Source organism: Geotrypetes seraphini, chromosome 7 (genome assembly GCF_902459505.1).
Source record: "Geotrypetes seraphini chromosome 7, aGeoSer1.1, whole genome shotgun sequence".
Lineage (NCBI taxonomy): Eukaryota > Metazoa > Chordata > Amphibia > Gymnophiona > Dermophiidae > Geotrypetes > Geotrypetes seraphini.
The window spans coordinates 26366984-26389753 of record NC_047090.1 but is presented as its reverse complement, the minus strand read 5'-3'; the positions used below and the strand labels follow the sequence as shown (position 1 = coordinate 26389753).

General features: G+C 44.9%; 1 long non-coding RNA gene across 1 annotated transcript in view; it reads right to left on the bottom strand.

Moving 5' to 3' along the window:
- Positions 1-2082: 2082 nt before the first annotated feature.
- The window catches only part of LOC117364316, a 548356-nt gene continuing 527668 nt past the window's right edge, over positions 2083-22770 (bottom strand). Inside the window, exon 3 of the long non-coding RNA XR_004540210.1 lies at positions 2083-2580. This is a non-coding gene — a long non-coding RNA (uncharacterized LOC117364316). The remainder of the gene's footprint in view (positions 2581-22770) is intronic.

Sequence of the window (22770 nt, the reverse complement as noted above, 5' to 3'; positions counted from 1 at the left end):
TCTTAAATCAGATAATCTTCTTTGATTTTCCTATTAAGCCTTTTTTTTTTAAAACATTTTTTCCAAACCAAGTTTCATTAAAAAAATTTTTAATACACTTCCTGATGTTGCTCTTTTCCCAAATGTTTTTATTTTCGTTTTTTTTCTTTTAAAACAAATGTAGTTTATCCTTATATTTCTTATGTATCTTTATTAACTATGGATAGGTTTTGTATGTTTTTTTATCTCAAATGATTTTATTTGTTCCCCCAAATTTTTAATATTGTTATACGCATTGAAAATATTTGATATTGCGTTTAAATCAAAACTACAATAAACTTGAAACTTGATAGTCTAAACCAGCACTAATTGCCACAATAAACGAAGAGGAGAAAAACAAGATTTCACAACGTGATGGGGTCATTTTTGCTGAAATGCAGTCATGAATTAGTTGTTGGTGCATGACCATTAATGTGATGATTGAAGGAAATCCAATAAAGGTCATCCAATGTGGAGAAATACGGTAGTTTGTTTAAAATAGTTTGTTTATTATACCACAACAACCGTACAATTAAAAACGGTTTACAATTAAAATTTAAAGAACAAACCGGTAATCACTGGGAACATAACAAATAATTACACAGCACACAAAACAATATTGTCAAAGAATTCACACTATCGGTTCTCACTGTGAGTTCTTTGACAAGTTTCTTTAGAAGCTTGACTGTCGGTACTTTTTTCAGTACGTTCCTAAAGGTCTTTTGCAAGACTACCTGGAATAGAGATACTACTGTAATATCCTGTTATCAGTTTGGTATGTCCCCTGAGGAAAGCAGTGTTCTGCCGAAACCAGGATCCTAGTTGGGACTTCCCATAGGAACTTTCAATAAAATCCCTTGTGTTGTATTTTGACATCAGCCTTGCCTTTCTTTTGATTTGCTTCTTGCTGTGCTGGGGCAAAGGAAGGCACCTCTTTTTCTGTCGTATCATTTGTTCATGGCCATTAATATGAGAAACAGAAAATTGCCCCATTTTCCAGCTTTGGTTATCGAACCGGGTTTTAGACGTATCTCAAAACGGCTTAGGGCCTTTCAGTGCTGCTGTACGCCCAGAGCTAAAAGGGGCGTTTTAGGAGGAGTGGGGAGGTCGGGATCTGGGTGGGATGTGGGCCGGCCTAGATTTGGTCATACTGCAAGTATAACCGAAAGTGTAACAAGACTGCCTAGATGGAAATTGTGCCTTGTGACTTAGGCCATATAAAACCAGGTCTAAGTGCCCAGAAGGTCTCCAAAGTGAGCAGATAACCACTGTAGACACAAAGTACAGACCCCTACACACTCCCCCAGTGATCATTGAGCCACCCATCTCCATAAAAAAACAGAATAAAAAATTTACATATCTGCCTCCAGAACATCAGCAGCTGGCATAGGAAAGCCTAGTAGAGCAGCACAAAGGTGGCTTAAATAGTCTGGGGCATAGGAGCCGGAACGGAGGGGGGGGGGCACAGGGGCCACGGCCTTCACAAAAATTTGATCCCTGGTGGTCCAGGGGAGTAGCGGGAAGAAGCAAGCTTTCCGTGCTCCTGCCCGCTGCTAACCCAGTCGGTGGCAGCTGATTTCTTCTGCCACTGAGCGGCAACTAGCAGGAGCATGCTTTGGCACTGCCTTCTTGGCTTTCAGCGACTTCTTTGATTGGCTCACACGAATTCTCGCAAATCGCAATCAAAGAAGCCGCTGAGCACCGAGCAGGCAGCGCCAAAGCACGCTTCTGCTGGTAGCCATTCAGTGGCAGAAGAAATCAGCTGCCACTGACCGGGAGGAAGTAGGAAGATGGGCAGGGTGTACTGCAGAGCTTGGGAAGGAGGGGGGGGGGGCTAGGTGCAGAGTGACAGGGGTTGGAAGGGAAGGAAGGAAGGGGGCTGGGTGAAGAGCCTGACAGGAGTTGGGAGGGAATGGAGCTGGGTGCAGAGTCTGACAGGGGTTGGGTGAAGAGCCTGACAGGGCAGGAAGGGAAGGAAGGGGGCTGGGTGCAGGGCCTGATGAGGGAGGGAGAGGGCTGGGTGCAGGGCCTGTCAGAAAGAGGCTGGGTGCAGGGAGAACAGATGTTCAGGGGGTTGGGAAAGACAGATATTGCACGTACTGGGAGAGGGTTGGGAGGAAAATTACTTAAATTAACAGTAAAATAATATGTCTTAATGGTAGCCCATGTTGATAATATCCTGCTTAGTTAGGTATACACTATCAGTTTTCCTAGCCTGTATTAATTTCCATAAATACTTTTCCCTTTTCCAGCCTTTGTTGCTCCTTTCTTCCTTCACCATTTCAGTTCCTCTCCCTTACTTCACTACTCTTTTGTGTTAATGTTCTGGCACAGGTAGAGCAGGAGTGACTGGAAATCACTCTACCCACCCCCTTGCAGGCTACAGATATGGAAGGCAGGAACCGGAAGATCCAGAGAACTAGGAAAGGGAATGACAGCAAGACTGGAGACCCTTTTTTGTGGTGGTGGTTTGATGGTGGTAGACCAGAGGAAGAGGAGGTAGCTGGAAACATGCCTAAGAGCCAGAAGAAAATCCAGTCTAGTCCATTTTTCTTCCATTTCCTAGTGAAAAATGAAATAAAAAGGACATCAGATTTTTTCCAAGTTTTATTTAAAATTTGATAAAATGCTTTTATAATAAATTCAAAGCGATATACATTAATAAAATAAGCAAATAGAGACGTAAAATAGACAAACATTAGACATCACAAACTAGAAGGCATTTTCATTTTCGTTTTGAATGAAACTATGTTCCTGTTTAGTGAGGGTTACCATATGGCTCCAGAAAAAGGAGGACGGATTGAGACATCCGGATTTTACTTCTATTGCTCTCAGTGGAAGTAAAACCCGGATGTCTCAATCCGTCTCCTTTTTCTGGAGCCATATGGTAACCTATGTTCAGGAGAACACCAAGGAGAAGTGAATGTGGGAGTTCTGCTTACCACCTAAATAATGTGCTTGCCTTTTGGGGTCTTTATTTTCTGCCAGTATTTGAATGAGCTTAGCGGGGTTTAAAAAAGGCTTGGATAACTTCCTACAAGAAAAGTCCATAGGCCATTATTGAGATGGCTTGGGGAAATCCACTACTTATTCCTAAGATAAGCAACATAAAATCTTTTTTACTACTTGGGATCTAGCTAGGTGTTTGGGACCTGGGTTGGCCACTGTTGGAAATAGGTGGCTTGGTGGACCTTCGGTCTATCCCAGTATGGGAATTCTTATGTTCTTAAGTTAGTTTACTTTGGATTACTAAGCTATAACTTACCAATAAGAACATCGCTGCTGCTTCTGCCTTGCCTCTTTGGAAGCTCTTGTGGAACCTTGGCACCAAAAATGTTTTGTTTGACCTGCTCCCTTGCCAAAGGTGCTTTGTGAACCCAGATTGCTATTCTAAAACAAAATATTTTCCTCACCTTTAGTTTATCTTCACTCTTCTTTTCTGTGAGCTCAAATTTTTTCATCATTGTTTTCTGCTTTTCTTCTTTTCACTGCTGAACTGGTTGGCTTTCAAATTTTCAGTGGCATAAGGGTGCACAATGTGACAAAATTTTTTCTTTCTTTCCTGGCCTGTTTGACAGGCCGACGGGATCTGACAATCAATCATGTCTCTTACTTTTCAGAAAGGAATTGTTTACCTGTCATTCAGCTGCCACATTCCATTATTTATTAATTATTTTTCCCATTCCCGCTGTGCCTTATCCAGCTGTGCATGCAGACAGTCCTCAGCTTGATAGTGCTATATTAGCAATAATTTCAGGATTGATTTTAAACCAGGTGAATATCGTATCTCTCAGCATCATTTGGAGAAGAAGCCCACTGGGATCAACGGAACTGCCCTGCTGTTTATTTGTGTGAAGTGCTTAAAACAGGGAAATGATAAAAGGAAGCTGGGCATCAAAATGGCAGATGGACATTTAACATGAGCAAGCGGGAAAGAGGACCTCGAACTATAGCTACAAGACGTTAGAAGTCACTGCCCAGAAAAAGGCTGTAGGTTGGAGAATGACACGGGGACAAATTTGTCCCTGTCTCCGCAGGAACTCATTTTCCTGTCCCTTCCCCATTCCTGCAAACTCTATCCTCATTCGCATAAGCCTCAAACACTTTAAAATCATAAAGCAGGTGGGATCTCTCGGAGAGAGAACAAGATAATAGTTTCTGCGGATGGGCCGACTAGATGGGCCATTTGTCCTTTATCTGCCATCATATTTCTATTTTTTTTCATTCCAAAGAGAGTGCATTATTGACAGCACACAAAAATGCAAATTTTTGTGGGCTTTTTTCCCTGCTGGTTTTTGTTTATCAATGACATAGAGAATATCATTGATATTTACTATATCAAATGCACACCCTTATGTGTCACTGTGCCTACTTTTATGCAAATTACTTGGGAATAATTTTATAAAATGTCCTTTACACAGGGTTTACATGCAAAAATCCTTTATAAAATCACTCGCTCCCCCCAGGCAAATAAACATATTTGTGTAGTGTATCTATGTATGCAAGTTTACTTGCAGTTGAGAGATTTTTAAGAGTGGGATTGGAAAGGCACATATGGAGATGCTTTTGAATATGCATGTATTTTTTTTTTTTTGTATTTGTTTTAAATTTTGCATGTATTTTTACCCCATGAAAACTATCCTTATAGGCGGGTAGGTGTAAACATATGCTAATTATTGACCTGGGGTAATTTTCAAAACATAATTGTGTATAGTTTCACTTTAAAAATCCAGCGGACCTCACAGGGAAATGTATGTGTGCACTTTCATTAATATAAGCACTTATAACATTACTGCTGAAGGAGGCCATTTAAGAAATGGCTGGTGGAAGTGGTGGAGATGAAAACAGTGACAGAATTCAAAAATGCACAAACCAAACTTTAAGGCCCTGATTCTATAAAGGTCGCCTAAAGTTAGCTGCCTAGATCGGCGTGGGTAGCTGACCTAGGTGCTTAATAATTATTTTAAAACTTAATTGGGGCAATAACAAGCAATTAGCAGTTCATAATTAGCTTACATTAAAATCAATTGGTTGGTAGGCGCCCAACTCAGTAGGCGCCTAAAGAAAGCATCTGTGGTTAGGGGAGGATTGTGGGTGGATCATGGGCATGTTTTCTGTGTAGACACCTAAAGTGGGCGGATCCTGGATATGTTTTCTGTGTAGACACCTAAAGTGGGCGGATCCTGGACGTGTTTTCTATTTAGATACCTGAAATGGGCGGATCTTGGGCGTGTTTTCTGTGTAGATACCTAAAGTAGATGGATCCTGGGTATGTTTTCTGTTCAGATACCTAAAGTGGGTGGATCTTGGGCGTGTTTTCTGTTCAGATACCTAAAGTGGGTGGATCTTGGGCGTGTTTTCTGTGTAAACACCTAAAGTGGGCAGATCTTGGGCATGTTTTCTGTGTAGACACCTAAATTGGGCGGATCCTGGGTGTGTTTTCTGTGTGGACATCTAAATTGGGCGGATCCTGGGTATGTTTTCTGTGTGGACATCTAAATTGGGCGGATCCTGGGTGTGTTTTCTGTGTGGATATCTAAATTGGGCGGATCCTGGATGTGTTTTCTGTGTAGACACTTAAAAAGTGGGCGAATCCTGGGCGTGTTTTCTTTGTAGACACCTAAAGTGGACTTAGGCGCCAGTGTTTAGGCCAAGAAAACCCTGGCATAAATAAGGGGTGCCTAAGTTCACTTTAGGCACTGCTAGGTAGGATTCTATAAACTGCTCCTATCTGAAGTTTGACTGGTGCTATGCACCACGTTCCTCGGCACCTATGTTTTAGGTGCTGTTTATAGAATCCAGATCTAACTGCCCAGTATTCCGTGTTATTTAACTGACCACAGTGGCATAGTAAGGGGGTGGGGAAGTTCGTCCCGGGTGCCATGTTGGTAGGGGCACAGGCATTCTTCCTTATCTCCGCCCCCGCCTCTTCCCACTCCTCCCCTCGCCATGCATGCGCCCCCTTCTCTTCCCTCTAGTTGTTCATCGCTGCAAGCGCCAACTTCAACGTGCTCCTCGTGACTGCATCATCTCTCCTGCTGATTTCATTTCCAGGTGCCACGCACAGGAAGTGACTTCAGAGGGAGAGCCGACGGGGTCACAAGGAGCACGTTGAAGTTCTTGTTGCTTGCGGTGGTGAACAACAAGAGGTACGGGGAAGGAAAGGGGGGAACATGCGCATGGTAAGGGGGATCAGAGAAGGAGCAGGGGGTGGAGATGAGAGCAGATATTGCCGCCTGGATGTTTCATCGCCATCTAAAACTGAATATGGCTAAGACTGAGCTCCTTATCTTCCCACCTAAACCCACTTCCCCCCTTCTCTATCTCTGTGGACGACCCTTTACTCCTTCCTATCTTGTCAGCTCGCAACCTCGGGGCTATCTTTTCTCCATCTCTGCTCTGATCCAACAAACTGCTAAAGCCTGTTGCTTCTTCGTCTATATTACCAAAATCCAACCTCTCCTTTCCAAGCACTCTGCCAAAACCCTTAGCCACAGTCAACACCTCTTGCGTAGACTACTGCAACTTGCTTCTCTCAGGTCTTCTGCTCAACTCTCTCTGCTCCCCTTCAATCCATACAGATTTCTACCACATGACTTTTTTTCTGTGAGAGCCACCACACTCATATTACCTCTCTCTTCAAGCCATCTCAATGGCTCCCCAGCCATTTCCAAAAACAGTTCAAACTCCTGTTACTGACCTACAAGTCTACATACTCTTTAGCCCTTCAATATCTCTCCACATTTCTCTCCCCTTATGCTCCCCTCCATGAACTCCATTCATCAGGCAAGCCCATCTTATCCACACCATTCATCTCCCCTGCCACTTCCATGCTCCTTCCCTTCTATCCTGCTGTGCTGTATGCATGGAACAAATTCTGACAGTATTCAAATCCAAGCTAAAAGCCCAATTTTTTCAATGCTGCCTTCAGCTCCTAACTCCCGCTCACCATAAAATTAATTGTCCATCCTATCATTCTCTGCAATAAACTCCCCAAACCCTATATGTCCTGTATGTCTGTCCAAATAGATTGTAAGCTCTTCTAAGCAGGCACCGTCTATTGCATGTTGATTGTACAGTGCTGCGTATGCTTTTCAGTGCTATAGAAATGATAAATACTATGGTCTGTGCCTGGTATATCCTGAAACCACTGATTGAGTGGGCCTCGAGGAATGGGTTGAAAAGCACTGGTCTAGAACAGGGGTAGGCAATTCTGGTCCTCGAGAGCCGGAGCCAGGTCAGGTTTTCAGGATATCCACAATAAATATGAATGAGATAGATTTGCATCTCAAGGAGTCAGTGCATGCAAATCCATCTCATACATATTCATTGTGGATATCCTGAAAACCTGATCTGGCTCCGGCTCTCGAGGACCGGAATTGCCTACCCCTGGTCTAGAACATCCAATAGTCTTGCACTGACCCCAGCTGAATATCATTGGTTGCAAAGTAACCCTTAAATTGACAGCAGGGAGAAGAAATAATTAGCTTAATTTATAATAGGCTGCAATGGAAGCAGAGCTTGTGACAGTGAAAGTCAATCAAGGGAATAACAAGTGAAAGCTGAAATGTGCAGTTAACTGTATTTGGCAGAATAGCTGTTTGTGCAGGGTTCGGACATGTCATGTCTTGGCAATGAACTTGTCATAGCCTAACTCTGGCTGTATCATTTTAAACCAGGGTGTCACATGCATTACATAAAGCGATCCTTACGGAGCGCCTTTTCGTTGTTTCTCAGGATTTGCTGACAGAGCGTCGGAGGTGCTGAAATTCTGTGCTGTGCTTTCGCTTCTGCAGATACCCAAGGCTTATCGAGCAATCTATCGACCCCTTTGCGGTGACTCCATTAAGTGAAGAATGGCTACAGGGAATCGACATCCCCAGAGATCTACAATGTGGGAAGAATCCCTTTAGGTCTTAACACAGGTGTGTGTGTATGGTTTCCAAAACATGGCTTAATGTTGTCTTTACATTCGTGTTTGGCAGGCGAGCTGGGAGAATTATGCCAATGAGTTTTGCCCTCGGCGCACGCACTGTGCTCTTCTGTCAAGTAAATGAGAGGGCTCTAATTATTTCTTGACAAATAGCAATTAACACAGTTTTATAACTGAGTAAGTATGTGTGTGTGTGTGTGTGTGAGGAAATCATGATTTGGTCATATTCTTTTTAGGTTGAAAAGGGATAAAGGTAAGGTTATTTTTTTTTTCCTCTGGTTACATTATTTATGGAGGAAAAAACAAAGACAAATTTAGAAAAAATGAATGGTGAACAAATCTGGATTTACTCGCATAAACATTCCCCTCGAAGAGGAGAATTTTATAAAGTCATTTTATTTTTATTTTAAAAATGTCTTTTTTGCATACAACCTAGGCGGATTACAATAAAACAGACACAGAATATTTCACATAATCTTCACAACTAAACTGCAACAAGTAAACCTATATCATTCCCTCTTCTAAAATTTCAAATATAAAATCTCACAGAGCTATTTAAGTCAAAAAGGAATATTTCACAACATTTCACTCTAGAAAAAAACTTGTATAAATAAGTAAGTTTTCAATTCCTTTTTAAAAGATTTTGACTCCCTACATAATCTCAAATGAGCTGGCAACTGGCTCCACAATCGCGGACCTGCAACTGAAATTGCTGTTGTCTGTGCCCTTTTATAATAAGTCTCCCCAACTGACTCAAATCGACAATCGCATCACTGTTTCAGATCTTAACGAACGTGTTGGCAGGTACTTCCTCCGTGCATGTGTTAAATACCAAGGTGTTGTGCCGTCAATGATCAGAGTCACAGCTGTCAAAACTTTATATTCAATCCTAAACTCCATCAGTAACCAGTGTAGTTGTTTTAACACTGGCGAAATACGCTCATAGCTAGGTACCCCAGAAATCAATCGCGCTGCAGTATTTTGCACAACCTGCAGAGCTTTCACTCTGTATTTTATGATACCTAAAAGCAATGCATTATGGAAATCAAGTTTTGTAATTGCCAAACTCTGTGCCACCATCTGAAAATCAGACACATCCATTTTCATGCATTTGTGTCGTCCACTTAAATAATGGCTTATAAAATAGTGCAAGGTGTAAATGATTGTGTGCTGGCATGACACTATATACTTTTGCTGTAGGTACTGCTAGGGCTGCTGGCTGTGTAATGCACAGGAGGTGTTCTCAGGTACACATAGCAACATAGTAGCATAGTAGATGACGGCAGATAAAGACCTGAATGGTCCATCCAGTCTGCCTAACCTGATTCAATTTAGATTTTTTTAAAATTTTTTTTCTTCTTAGCTATTTCTTGGCAAGAATCCAAAGCTCTACCTGGTATTGTGCTTGGGCTCCAACTACTGAAATCTCTGCCAAAGCTCACTCCAGCCCATCCACACCCTCCCAGCTATTGAAGCCCTCCCCAGCCCATCCTCAACCAAAAGGCCATATACAGACACAGACCGTGCAAGTCTGCCCAGTGTTGGCCTTAGTTCTTCAATGTTTACTATTATTTTCTGATCCTCTGTGTTCATGTTGATTTATAAAATATCCTGTTCTAACTTTACGTGCAAACACTGACACCTGCTCTTGAGCTGGTTTAAGTGTTCATATCTGCACCGGAGATACAATTTCTGCCAAAATAGAATTATATAAAGGCAGATAAGTGCACGGCTATTATTTTGCAACTATATCCATATGTAAATAGTGGCATTTGGGAGGAAAATTTTATTAACTGCTGTTATTTATTTATTTACAGAACTTATAGCCTCCACTATCCAACGATCTAGGTGGGTTAACAGGATATACATACACAAATCGAAGTAATAAAATAAAAAAAAAAACAAATGAATCCATAAAGGACAGACCATTAAAATATGAAAAATATAATGACTATCGATTATAAAATAAATCTGTATGACAAATGAAAACCCCATAGTCAAAGTCAAAACTGCTCAAGAAGAAATGCCATATGAATAGCAGTTTTGATTTCTCTTTTAAAGGACTGAAAACTCGTCAGAGCACGAGTTTCTCGAGAGAGAACATTGCATAACTCAGGCCCTCTATCTCCAGAAAAAGATTTTGTATAACAATCTAAAGGTATGAAAAGTAGGAACTTCCATAAAGAGAGCATCAGAAGAACAGAGAGACCTAACAGATAAAGCTTCAACATAGATGTCAAAATTGGAGAAGTCATTCCTTTCAGAGATTTAAAAACCAAACAGAGAAGCTTGAAAGTAACCCTTAATTCAATAGGAAGCCAGTGTAATGATATCAAAACAGGTGTAATGTGTTCAAATCTCCCTGTACCAGTCAGAATCCTAGCTGCAAGGCTTTAAGGTATTTATTTGGTAAGCCTATCAAAAGGCCATTACAATAATCAAAACAGGGATATATTATTATCCCAGGACAAGCAGGCAGCATATTCTCTACATGTGGGTAATGTCACCGACGGAGCCCCCTAGCGGATGTTTTCGCAAGCAGACTTCCTTGAAGACCTTCAAGCTTGTGATTGTCCCGCGCATGTGTGTGTGCCCCTCCCGCCCAGTCTAGGGCATGCGTCTCCTCAGCGTGTCCTCAGTTCTATGTTTTCCTTGGAGCCAGAAACACTGCTCCCTTGCTTCGCGCGATATCGTTGTCCCTCTTTCACTGCGCCTTGTTTGGTTAGTTTCTTTTGAGTCGCTGTGCTCGCATCTGTGTTTTTCTTTTTTTATTTGTTTTTCAGTTCGTATCCTTTTGATCGGGTCCCGGTCTTATTCTGGCCGCCTGGCCTAGTGGGGCCGCAGCCATATTTTTTCTTATGTCCCGGTCTCGTTCCGGGTTTAAAAACTGTACTAAGTGCAACCGGGTTATCTCCATCACCAACCCTCATCGTTGGTGTGTGGAGTGCCTGGGTGCAGAGCACCGCGCTGAGTCATGCCCCTATTGTGTGACTTTGCAACCATGGGCTCTTCTTTGGAGGGTGGCCAAGATTCTCCAACTCTTTGGCCCCATGGATCCTGCGGGATAGGCCTCGAGTTCGGCCTCGGCACCCTCGTTGGGCGCTTCGGCCTCAAAGTCCCCGTTGGCCTAGAAGGCTCCAGCCTCGGTCCCTCCTGTTACTGTGGCCTTGGGTAAGTCTCCTCTTTCCTCCTCAGGTGTGTCGGCAAAGAAGCCTACCTCCGAGTCTCATGTCAGTGCCGCCTCATCGGCATCTTCAAGACATCACTCTAAGCGTGCCTCCTCACATAGGGAATACTCTTTCTCGAGGTCGCCCCCGAAGGAGCGCACTGCTGCACCTAAGACCCAACCACCTTTGGTCTCGGTGCCTATGTTCGAAGACATGCTTAAGGCTATTCTTACCATGCAGCTTTCCTCGGTGGTGAGCCAACTGGTCCCGACTTTGACGCCTCTGACCTCGGTCTTGACCCAGTCTCGGTCTGACCAGCCTGAGAGTCTCCTCGTTTCTCGAGGCCCTGCCCTGCCCGGGTTTCCTTGAGAGATTCTTCCTTCCCCGAGTCACCTGTAACTTTTCGGGGATCCAGACCAGGGGGCCGTTTTTCCCCCGCTACTTTGTCGAGGTTTGCCCCTCCTAAAAAGCCCCGGGCTTTTCCGCCCCTTTGGGGCAGGTCTCCGACCGCAAAACCTTCTAAACACATGCTTGTCCTCTAGTTGGACTCTGGGTTGTGTTCCCCATCAAGGCAGCTACCAGCCTCTAAGGGGCCTTCTTCGAAACTGGTGGAAGACTTCTCCTTTACCCAGTCTTCCCCGAGGCATCACCAGCTACTTCTTCAGACCCCGGGGTCTTCCCCGTCCCACCTAGCACGGGGTCGTTCCTCGACGCCCCCCAGACACTTTAGTAGAGCCTCTTCAGTCTCCCATTCGCAGGACTCCGAGGCCCCGGCTTACTATTCGAGGGAAATTTCTCCCTCTTTCTCGGCTGCCCCCAGATCTCGCTCGGGTTCTCCTCAGGAGGATGAGTCTTCTTCTCGAAACTCCTCCTTTACTCGTTTCATCTCTGACATGGGTAGGGCCTTGAAACTGGATCTCCAGTCTGAGTCCAGTTATACCCAGGAATATCTGGAAGAAATGGATGTTGATCACCCCCCACGAGGCGTTGCGCTTGCCATTGCACCAGGTTCTCCGGAAAACCTTTCTCCGGAACCTGGAGACTCCCTATGCGAACACGGCCATTCCCTCCAAGTTGGAGTCCCGTTACTGGACGATTCCGGTTAAGGGGTTTGAGAGTTCTCAGCTTTCTCATCAGTCCTTGGTGGTTGAGTCTTCCTTGAAGAAGTCCAATCCCTCTAACATTTACGCTTCCGTCCCTCCGGGCCGTAAGATGGACAAGTTTGGTCTCCGTCTTTACCAAAATTCAATGATGGTGAATTGTCCTCAACTATAACTTTCTCGTCCTACCTCCGGTTCTATGTGGACACCCTCCGCTCGTTCCGGAATCTCAGAGTCGGGAGTTTCACTTCCTCAAGGAAACCGTCTCCCATCTCCGCCTCTATATGTTCCAGGCGGCCTACGACGCTTTCTAGTTGTCCTCGAGGGTCATGGCCTTTGCGTTCGCCATGCGTCGCCTCGCTTGGCTCCTCCTTGTGGATATGGATCCAAATCTACAGGATCGTCTTGCCAATCTCCCATGTGTGGGTCATGAGCTCCTCGATGAGTCTATCAAAGCGGCCACGAAGCGCCTATCGGACCATGAATGGTCCTTTGCCTCTCTGGTGAAACTTAAACCAAAGGCCCCCCCGGCTAGGCAATACAAAATTCCTCTCCGGAAGTATTGTCAGAAATCTACTCCTGCATTCTCTCGGCCTCCCCCGAAGTGGCCTCAACAACAGCAGCAACATCAAACTAAGGCCCAGCCGCTGGCTCCGGGTAGGACTGGGCTGTATTTTTGACAATTCCGGTCCGAGCCTTCGGGCTCCCTTCCTCATGGAGCCTTCCCCCCTCACCATCGGGGGTCATCTCCATCATTTATATGCCCAGTGGGAAAGTCTTACCACCGACAGATGGGTGCTTTCTATCATCCGGGAGGTGTACTCCCTTCACTTCAGTCACGTACCCCCGTACCTACCTTCAAGCGAGTTTCCTTCTGCTCGGTCTCAGCTGCCTCTCCTTTTGCAGGAATATCAGGCCCTTCTTCGCCTTTGATCGGTCGATGAGGTTCCCCCGGACCCGTGGAACACCGGATTTTATTCCCGGTACTTTCTTGTACCCAAGAAGACGGGGGATCTGCGTCCGATCCTGGACCTCTGCGCTTTGAACAAGTTTCTGGTCAGGGAACAGTTCAGAATGCTCACCCTTCCTACTTTGTACCCCCTCTTGGACAAAGGGGTCTGGCAGTGCTCACTGGACCTCAAGGAGGCATACACGCACATTCCAATACACCCGGCCTTTCGCCGGTATCTGAGATTCCGGGTGGGGATCTCCATCTCCATTATTGTGTTCTTCCCTTCGGCCTGGCGGCTTCTCTGAGAGTCTTCACAAAATGTCTGGTTGTGGTATCTGCGGCCCTGCGTCTCCACGGCCTGCAGGTGTTTCCCTACCTCAACGACTGGTTGATCAAAGCGTTCTCTCGCCACGAGGTTCTGCGAGCGACTAATCAAACCATCTCGCTCCTTCAGAGCCTCAGCTTCGAGGTGAACTTCCCCAAGTCTCAGCTCTGTCTGTCCCAATCTCTGGAATTTATCGAAGCGGTCCTGGACACGGCTCGTCTCCACTCCTTTCTGCCTCGGCCTCGACGGGAGGCCCTTGTTCGATTATGCCAGAAGGTGGCCCATCTGTCCTCGGCCCCGGCTCTACTCATGATGGTCCTCCTCAGTCAAATGGCCTCCACGGTTCATGTGACTTCTTTTGCCAGACTTCACCTCCGTAATCCTCAATGGACTCTGGCATCCCAGTGGAACCAGGTTTGAGACCCTGTCTCATGACTCATTCTCGTGACTCCTTTGTTGAGGCAGTCTCTCCTTTGGTGATGCTTTCTTCCAATCTTTCCAGAGATTTTCTGTTTCATGCTCCTCCGCAAAAGGTCCTCACGATGGACTCGTCGGCCTACGCTTGGGGGGGGGGGGCACATCTGGATGGTCTTCGCACTCAGGGTCTTTGGTGCAGTGCCGACCGCCTTTGTCACATCAATCTGCTGGAGCTTCGAGCGATCTTCCTCGCCCTGAAAGCCTTTTGTCACCTGCTTCGCGACCGAGTGGTGTTGGTCCGCACGGACAACCAAGTCGCCATGTATTATATCAACAAATAGGGGGGAACGGGGTCCTGTTCACTGTGCCAAGAGGCACTGCGGCCCTGGGATTGGGCCATCCGCCACAACATATTCCTTCAAGCGGTCTACATTCAGGGCCAGCACAATTGTCTGGCGGACAAGTTGAGTCATCTTCTACAGCCTCACGAGTGGTCCATCCATTCCTTGACTCTGCGTCAAGTATTTGCTTGCTGGGGGACTCTGGACGTCGACCTGTTCGCGTCCTCCCACAATCACAAGTTGCCCCGCTTCTGCTCTAGGGTTTACACCCCGCTCAGACTGGAGGCGGGTGCTTTTCTGCTGGATTGGATGAACCTGTTACTGTATGCGTTCCCTCCATTCCCTCTGATTCTGAAGACTCTCGTCATGCTCAAGTCCACGAGTGCCACCATGATTCTGATAGCTCCTCAGTGGCCCCGACAACCGTGGTTCTCCCTCCTGTTGCAACTCAGTTCCAGGGAGCCTCTTCTTCTGCCTGTTTTTCCTTCTCTGCTTACGCAGAGTCAGGGTTCTCATCTTCATCCCAACCTGCAGTCTCTGCACTTAACGGCTTGGTTCCTCACGGCTTGATGTCCTCGTTCCAGTTCTCCCAGCCTGTGCTGGATGTCCTGGAAGCTTCTCGGAAGGAGTCCACTTGCCAGTGTTACCATCAGAAGTGGACCCGCTTTTCTTCCTTGTGTGCTACTCGACAGCAGGAGCCGCTGTCTGCCTCTTTATCTGCTGTCCTGGACTATCTGTTACACTTACCTGGTGCTGGACTCAAGTTCTCATCGGTTCGAGTCCACCTTAGTGCCATTGCTGCTTTTCATCAGCCGATTGACGGGAAACCTATCTCTGTTCATCCTGTGGTCTCCCGCTTCATGGAAGGCCTTTTCCACGTTCATCCGCCCCTTAAACCTCCCCCTGTGGTTTGGGATCTTAACGTGGTTCTTGCTCAGGCTCACTTAAAGTATGTTACTTGGAAGGTTGTGTTTCTTATTGCTCTCACTTCTGCCCGTCGTGTCAGTGAGCTTCAAGCCTTGGTAGCGGACCCTCCTTTCACTGTCTTCCATCATGATAAGGTGGTTCTCCGTACCCATTCTAAGTTTTTGCCTAAGATTGTGTCATTGTTCTTCCTGTGTTTTTTTCGAAGCCTCATTCTCACCCTGGAGAAGTGGCTCTGCATTCTCTTGATTGTAAGCGTGCGCTGGCCTTCTACTTGAAGCGTACCGCTCCGCATCGTTCTGATACCCAGCTATTTCTCTCTTTCGACCTTAATCGGTTGGGTCACTCTGTTTCTAAGCGGACCATTTCTAACTGGTTGGCTGCTTGTATCTCCTTTTGTTACGCTCAGGCTGGTCTCTCCCTGCTGGGTCGAGACACAGGCCACAAGGTCAGAATGATGGCAGCGTCTTTTGCTTTCCTCCGCTCGACTCCAGTTGATGAAATCTGTAAGGCTGCCACTTGGTCCTCGGTTCATACATTTACCTCGCACAACTGTCTGGATACTTTCTCCAGGCGTGATGGCCATTTTGGCCAGTCCGTTTTGCAAAATCTGTTCTCCTGAATTGCCAGCTCTCCCTCCATCCCATTCTGGTTAGCTTGGAGGTCTCCCACATGTAGAGAATATGCTGCCTGCTTGTCCTGGGATAAAGCACAGTTATGTACCGTAAAAGGTGTTATCCAGTGACAGCAGGCAGATATTCTCGCAACCCACCCACCTCCCCATGGTTGGCTTCTTTGCTAGCTATCTGAACTGAGGACATGCTGAGGAGACGCATGCCCTAGACCGGGCGGGAGGGGCACGCGTGCATGCGTGGGCCAATCGCAAGCTTGAAGGTCTTCAAGCAAGTCTGCTTGCGAAAACGTCCGCTAGGGGGCTCCTTCGGTGACGTCACCCACATGTAGAGAATATCTGCCTGTTGTTCCTGGATAACACCTGTTACGGTAAGTAACTGTGCTTTACATGTAGTAGCTTAGCACTTGGTCGCAGAATAGCACTTGGTCGCTCTTCAATGAAGACTCTCGAGAATGTATTCAAAGACAAGCAGGTAACACTCCAAACGAAGATCAGACTTGTCCACCCTCATTTTCTCAGTGGTCAGTTAAGGATGCAAAAGCTGGACACTACGGAAACAAGACAGAAAGAAGATTGACTCATTTGAGCTTTGGCGCTGGAGAAGGATTTTAGGCGTACTGTAGATTGCCAGAAGAAATAACAAATCGATTCTGGAAGAGAACAAATCGGCTATGTCACTCAAAGCCGAAATAATGAAGTTACAACTGTCTTATATTGGTGACACCATGAGGAAGAGTACCTGGTAGAAACCAAAAGAGTAGCAACATTTGAGAGCTGAGATTCTGATGTTATAATGCCTCGCTCCACTGATGCCTAAGAGCCAACCTCATCAGTGATGTCACAATGGCTTGACTGTCCTATACTTGGTTCATATAAGAACATAAGAATTGCTAGACTGGGACAGACCAAAGGTCCATCAAGCATTGTATCGTTTCCAACAGTGGCCAACCCAGATCCCAAGTACCTAGCTAGATCCCAAGTATCAAAACAGATTCTATGCTGCTTATCCTAGGAATAAGCAATGATTTCCTCAAGCCATCTCAATAATGGCCTGTGGACTTCTCTTTTAGGAAATTATCCAAACCTATAAACCCTGCTAAGCTAACTGATTCCACCACATTCTCTGTCAAAAAATTTTCAGAGTTTAATTACATGTTGTGTGAAGAAATATGTTCTCCAGTGGACAAACTGTAGCTTTTTTCTAAACTGCAGGTACGCATTCTTCCTCAAAAGACTTATTAACAATGTAAGTGAAATAAGACACACTCACATCTTTTAAGGCTTTAACAACCATGGGGAGGGGGAGGGGGTTTCAGGAATCCAAAATACAGTAATAATTTTTGATCTGAGAAAATACTTGTGCAATATCACCCAACATTACCTTTTGAAAACAATCCCAACAAATGTTCTTAGCAGATAATATAGAATGTGGGCGATTGTTAAGATGTACTGTATTATTTTATGAACCCTGGTTATTAATGACTAGGTCTCATTCCATAAAATGGGAGTACTACGATAGCACGAGTTAAGGTTACCAGACGTCCGGATTTCCTCGGACATGTCCTCCTTTAGACACTTTGTACAGGTTTTGAAAAGCTTCTGGCAATGAGCAGTTACAGTTTTTAAAAAAATGTTAAAAACTCAATTTTACATGGAGGCTTTTCTTTAAAGTTTTGTCGTAGTGAGATACCCAATGAGAAACTTGAACAATGATTGTCGTTCTATAATTACTGAGGTTGATATGTAATTCCCTCCAGTTTTCAAATGCTATTTTTAGTGGGCTAATGTGTAACATGATTGCGTTGTACTGAAAGTATTTGTCATGTATGTTGTCCTCTGAACCATTGTGAATGTTTTATTTATTAACCTCTTAGCTTCAGGTGGTCAAGAAATTTTAGAAATAAATAAACATTTGCGCATGTGTGGATGCAATTCGGTGATGTCACATGCATGCGTGTAACATCATCGCGTCACACCAGCGTATGTGCGAATGCCATCCAACGTTGCTCATGCAGGTTGACGGGGTAGGGCATGGGGCGGGCCTGGGGGCAGAATGGAGTGGGGCAGGCCTGGGGGCAGGCCATGGGTCCAGATTTTCTAGTTGGAACATCTGGTAAACCTAGCAAGAGTTAGTTGTAAAATAATGCATCATTAACATAATCTACATTGATAATTTCTCCCCTTAGTGTGAAGAGTTTCAGTCTCTGGTAACAGAACTGATATTGTGATGTCATTGGGTCAGATTCTATAAATGGTGCCTCAGTGTGCCTACATTATTTTCACAAGTAAATTATGAAAATACAAGGGTATCTGCAATTCCAATGACAGGGGTGTCATTGTGGAATAAATTGACAGGACCATTAAGAGCACTTTTGGATTTACAAAAGTTTAAGAAAGTACTGAAACTTACTTTGTGAAAGCTTTTAAATGAATACACGTCCCCCTACGAATCCGCGGATTTGGTTATTCACGATTTTAAAACAAAAAAACCATTTAAATTTTTCAGGCTATTTTAAGCCCTGTAAGCCCTCCCTTAAGCCTTACCTGGTGGTCTAGCAGGTTTTCAGGGCAGGAGCGATCTTCCCACGCTCCTGCCCCGTGCAGATCACTCATAGGAAATGGCTGCCTTGAGCTCCCGTAGTCTCTTGATCCATTTACTGTGAGCGATCTGCACGGGGCAGGAGCGTGGGAAGATTGCTCCTGCCCCGATAACCCACTAGACCACCAGGTAAGGCTTAAGGGGGGGCTTACAGGGCTTAAAATAGCCGGGGGGAAGCGGGGCTTAGGGGCAGAGCCAGCCCAAATATTATTTGCGGGTTTTTTAATATTCGCAGGCCGGCTCTGTCCCTAACCCCCGTGGATACAGAAGGAGAAGTGTAGTAATATTTTTATTGAGACAATGAGATTATTGCATCTTTTATATATATATGTATGTTTTAACATTATGATTGTATTTTGTGAGCTGCTTAGGTATACGTGGGTACGAAATTTTTTAAATAAATTGTTGGCGCCATTCAGCATGGGTGTCATTTATAGAATCCCATCTAGCAGCCCCTAGGTGTTCTAGAGATAGGTGCCTGTATATTAGGCCAGGTTTTACAAGCACATAACTCGGACCTTAGCGACACCTAAGTGGAAGCACCCTCCAATGCCTAACGATGCCTACCTGAAAAGTAGGTGTGGATAGGGCCAGAGAATAGGCATGGTTGACTTAGGCCTCTATTCACTAAACCATGTTAAGTGTTTAATGCAAGTTTTAATGCACATTAATTAAAAGCTGAAAATACAGTTAATATGTCAGGTTAATAATTAGCATGCTAACATAAAATTTTTCTGTTGATAGCAAAAGTTGGGGAGTACACCTTGCAGTTAAAATGGATGTTAATGCATGTTAATTGCTAAAATGGTTTATAACATGGAACAATTAACTTCATCTTCAAAGCTGGCTTTGTGTCATACTTCCTTAGTGGCCGTATAGGTGGAGAGTAGATTCATCAAGCAGCGCCTGATTAAGAGGACAAGTCGGATTCCAAGGAAGAAGACTGGACAATCAGCGAATTACAAATAATCAACGAATTACAAACAATCCAAAATATAGCTCTAAGACTCATCTACTCATTGAGAAAACATGACCATATTACAGAAGCATACATCAACTCACATTGGCTACCAATCCAAGAAAGAATACTATTTAAATTCTACTGTATGTTATTTAAAACCTTAAACGGAGACAGCCCAACCTACCTGAACAACCGTCTCATCCAAACTACCTCAGTCAGACACAGAAAAACACACACCCCATTCACACACCCTTCGATCAAAGAAGTAAAACTATACGATGGCCTCCTAGTCACTCAAGCAGCTAAACTAGATAACCAAATCACCAATCTACTGATAACGACCCCAGACTACAAGATGTTCAGAAAAGAAATAAAAACTATACTCTTCAAGAAATTCCTGAAACAATCCTAACATCAAACTTACCGTCCTTCCTCCCTCCTTCTTCCCGCCACACAGAAACTACAAGACCTACTCTTTACCTCTCTAGAAATGACAAACGATCTTCCATTGTAACCACCATTTTTAACTCTTTTGTAATCTGCCTTGAACCGCAAGGTAATGGCGGAACAGAAATCTCTAATGTAATGTAATGTAAAATACAATTTTCTTAAATATACTCAATATCAGATTATCATGACTACAATATCCACATTTTAACACTCATAAAAGATATGTAAACACACCATGCCAGGATACCCCAAAGCACCAAAACCAACAAGAGAACACTTCTGAAGCTCAAGTATGGATAACCATCACAGAAACACCCTAATTCTGTACTAAAGCTCATATATCATAGCTTAGAAACATAGAAAATGACGGCAGAAAAGGGCCATAGCCCATCAAGTCTGTCCACTCTAATGACCCACCCCCCTGACTTTACTCCCCTAGAGATCCCACCTGAATATCCCATTTTCTTTTAAAGTCTGACACGCTGTTGGCCTCAATCACCTGCAGTGGGAGTTTGTTCCAATGATCGACCACTCTTTCATTGAAGAAGTACTTTCTGGAATTACCATGAAACTTCCCTCCTCTGATTTTCAGTGGATGCCCTCTGGTGTTCGAGGGTCCTATAAGACAGAAGACATCATCTTCTGCCTCGATACAGCCCGTGATATACTTAAATTCATGTCTTCCCTCTCTCTTCGTTCCTCAAGTGGGTACAGCTGCAATTTATTTAGCCGTTCATCATACGTGAAATCCTTGAGCCCCAAGACCATCCTGGTGGCCATTCGCAGCACATCTTTCCGGTAATGTGGTCTCTAGAATTGAACACAATACTCCAAAGGAGGTCTCATCATGGATCTGTACAATGGCATTATGACTTCAGGTCTCCTGCTAACAAAACCTCTACGGATACAACCAATCATTTGCCTTGTCTTTGAGGAAGCCTTCTCTACTTGATTGGCAGCCTTCATGTCATCACTAATGATCACCCTTAAATCATGTTCTGCCGTGGTCTTAGTCAAGATCTCACCATCTAGTGTGTAAGTTCTGCACGGATTTCATTACCTTACACTTTTTAGCATTGAAGCTTAGCTGCCAAGTCGATGACCACTGTTCCAGTAGTAGTAGGTCCTGCGTCATACTGTCAGGCAAAGTGCTTTTACCTACTATGTTGGATAGTTTGGCGTCGTCGGCGAACAGTGATACTTTTCCTCTAAGCCACAGGTGTCAAAGTCGGTCCTCGAGGGCCAGAATCCAGTCGGGTTTTCAGGATTTCCCCAATGAATCTGCATGAGATCTATTTGCATGCACTGCTTTCAATGCATATTCATTGGGGAAATCCAGAAAACCCGACTGGATTCCGGCCCTCGAGGAGGGACTTTGACACCCCTGCTCTAAGCCCTTGGGTCATATCTCCTATGAATGTTGAATAGAATCGGGCCCAAGACCGAGTCCTGTGGCACTCTACTGGTCACATTTGACGTTCTGGAGTGGTACTGTTTACCACCATCCTCTGAAGTCTATCACTCAGCCAATCCCTAACCCATGGAGTTAGTGTGTCCCCTAATCCCAGCGATTTCAGCTTGTTTAATAACCTGCAGTGTGGGACGCTATCAAAAGCCTTGCTGAAGTCCAAATATACCATATCCAGGGACTCCCCGGCGTCCAGTTGTCTAGTTACCCAGTCAAAGAAGCTAATCAGATTAGATTGGCAGGACCTGCCCTTGGTAAATCCATGTTGGTGGGGATCACGTAGGTTTTCTTCGTCCAGTATTGTGTCAAGTTTCTGCTTGATCAGTGTTTCCATGAGTTTGCTCACTGGTCTGTAATTTGCCGCCTCTGTCCTGCAGCCCTTTTTGTGGAGTAGAATAACGTTAGCTGTTTTCCAGTCCAAGGGGACTCTTCCCGTGCGTAGGGAAAGATTGAAGAGCACGGCTAAAGGAGCCGCGAGGACTTTGTTCAACTCCCTGAGCACCCTGGGGTGTAGGTTGTCTGGTCCCATGGCTTTGTTTACCTTGAGTCTTGAAAGTTCGCATTAGACGCTGCTGGACGTAAACTCGAAGTCTTGAAACGGGACTTTCTGGCTGTCTCTTGTCCGTAAATGTGGACCGGCTCCTGGCGCCTCACAGGTGAAGACTGAGCAGAAGTATTCGTTTAGTAGTTCTGCCTTAGTAGAATCCGATTCTGCATAGTTTCCGTCCGATTGCCTAAGGCGTTCTATCCCATCTTTGTTTCTTTTCCTGTCACTAATATATCTAAAGAAGGATTTATCCCCTTTCTTAATGTTCCACGCTAGATTCTCCTCTATTTGGAGCTTGGCCTCTCTGACTGCCTTTTTGACAGCTTTAGATCTGTCCAGATAGTCTTCTTTCGCCTCCCGCTTCCCTAAATGTTTGTAGGTGATAAATGCTTCTTTTTTCTCTTTAACGAGGTTCGAAATTTTGGTACTGAACCACTGGGATCTTTTGTTTCTCTGGCACTTGCTTACTGTTTTTATGTAGCGGTTAGTTGCTTCGTGTAGGGTGGATTTCAGAGTTGACCACATAGCCTCCACATTGTCAGTTTTTGCTTGGTTATGCAGCTCCTGATGGACAAAATCTCCCATGCGGTCGAAGTCTGTGCCTCTGAAGTTGAGGACCCTCGTCGCTGTGTTTGATCTAGAGAAATCTTTCTTGAGGTTAAGCCATACCATGTTTTGGTCACTAAAGGCCAGCGTATCTCCTACTGAAACCTCCAAGACGTTGGTGAGTACCAGGTCCAGTATCGCCTGGTCTCTAGTGGGCTCCAATACCATTTGTTTGAGTCGTGCACCTTTTCTTCTGCTGCCACATGTAGTCGCGGAGAATGTGTTCCAGTCTGCATCGGGCATGTTGAAGTCCCCTAACAATACTGTGTCCCTGCGCAAAGTGATGTTCTCTATGTCTTTGATTAATTCCATGTCTTTGTCTTCCTGC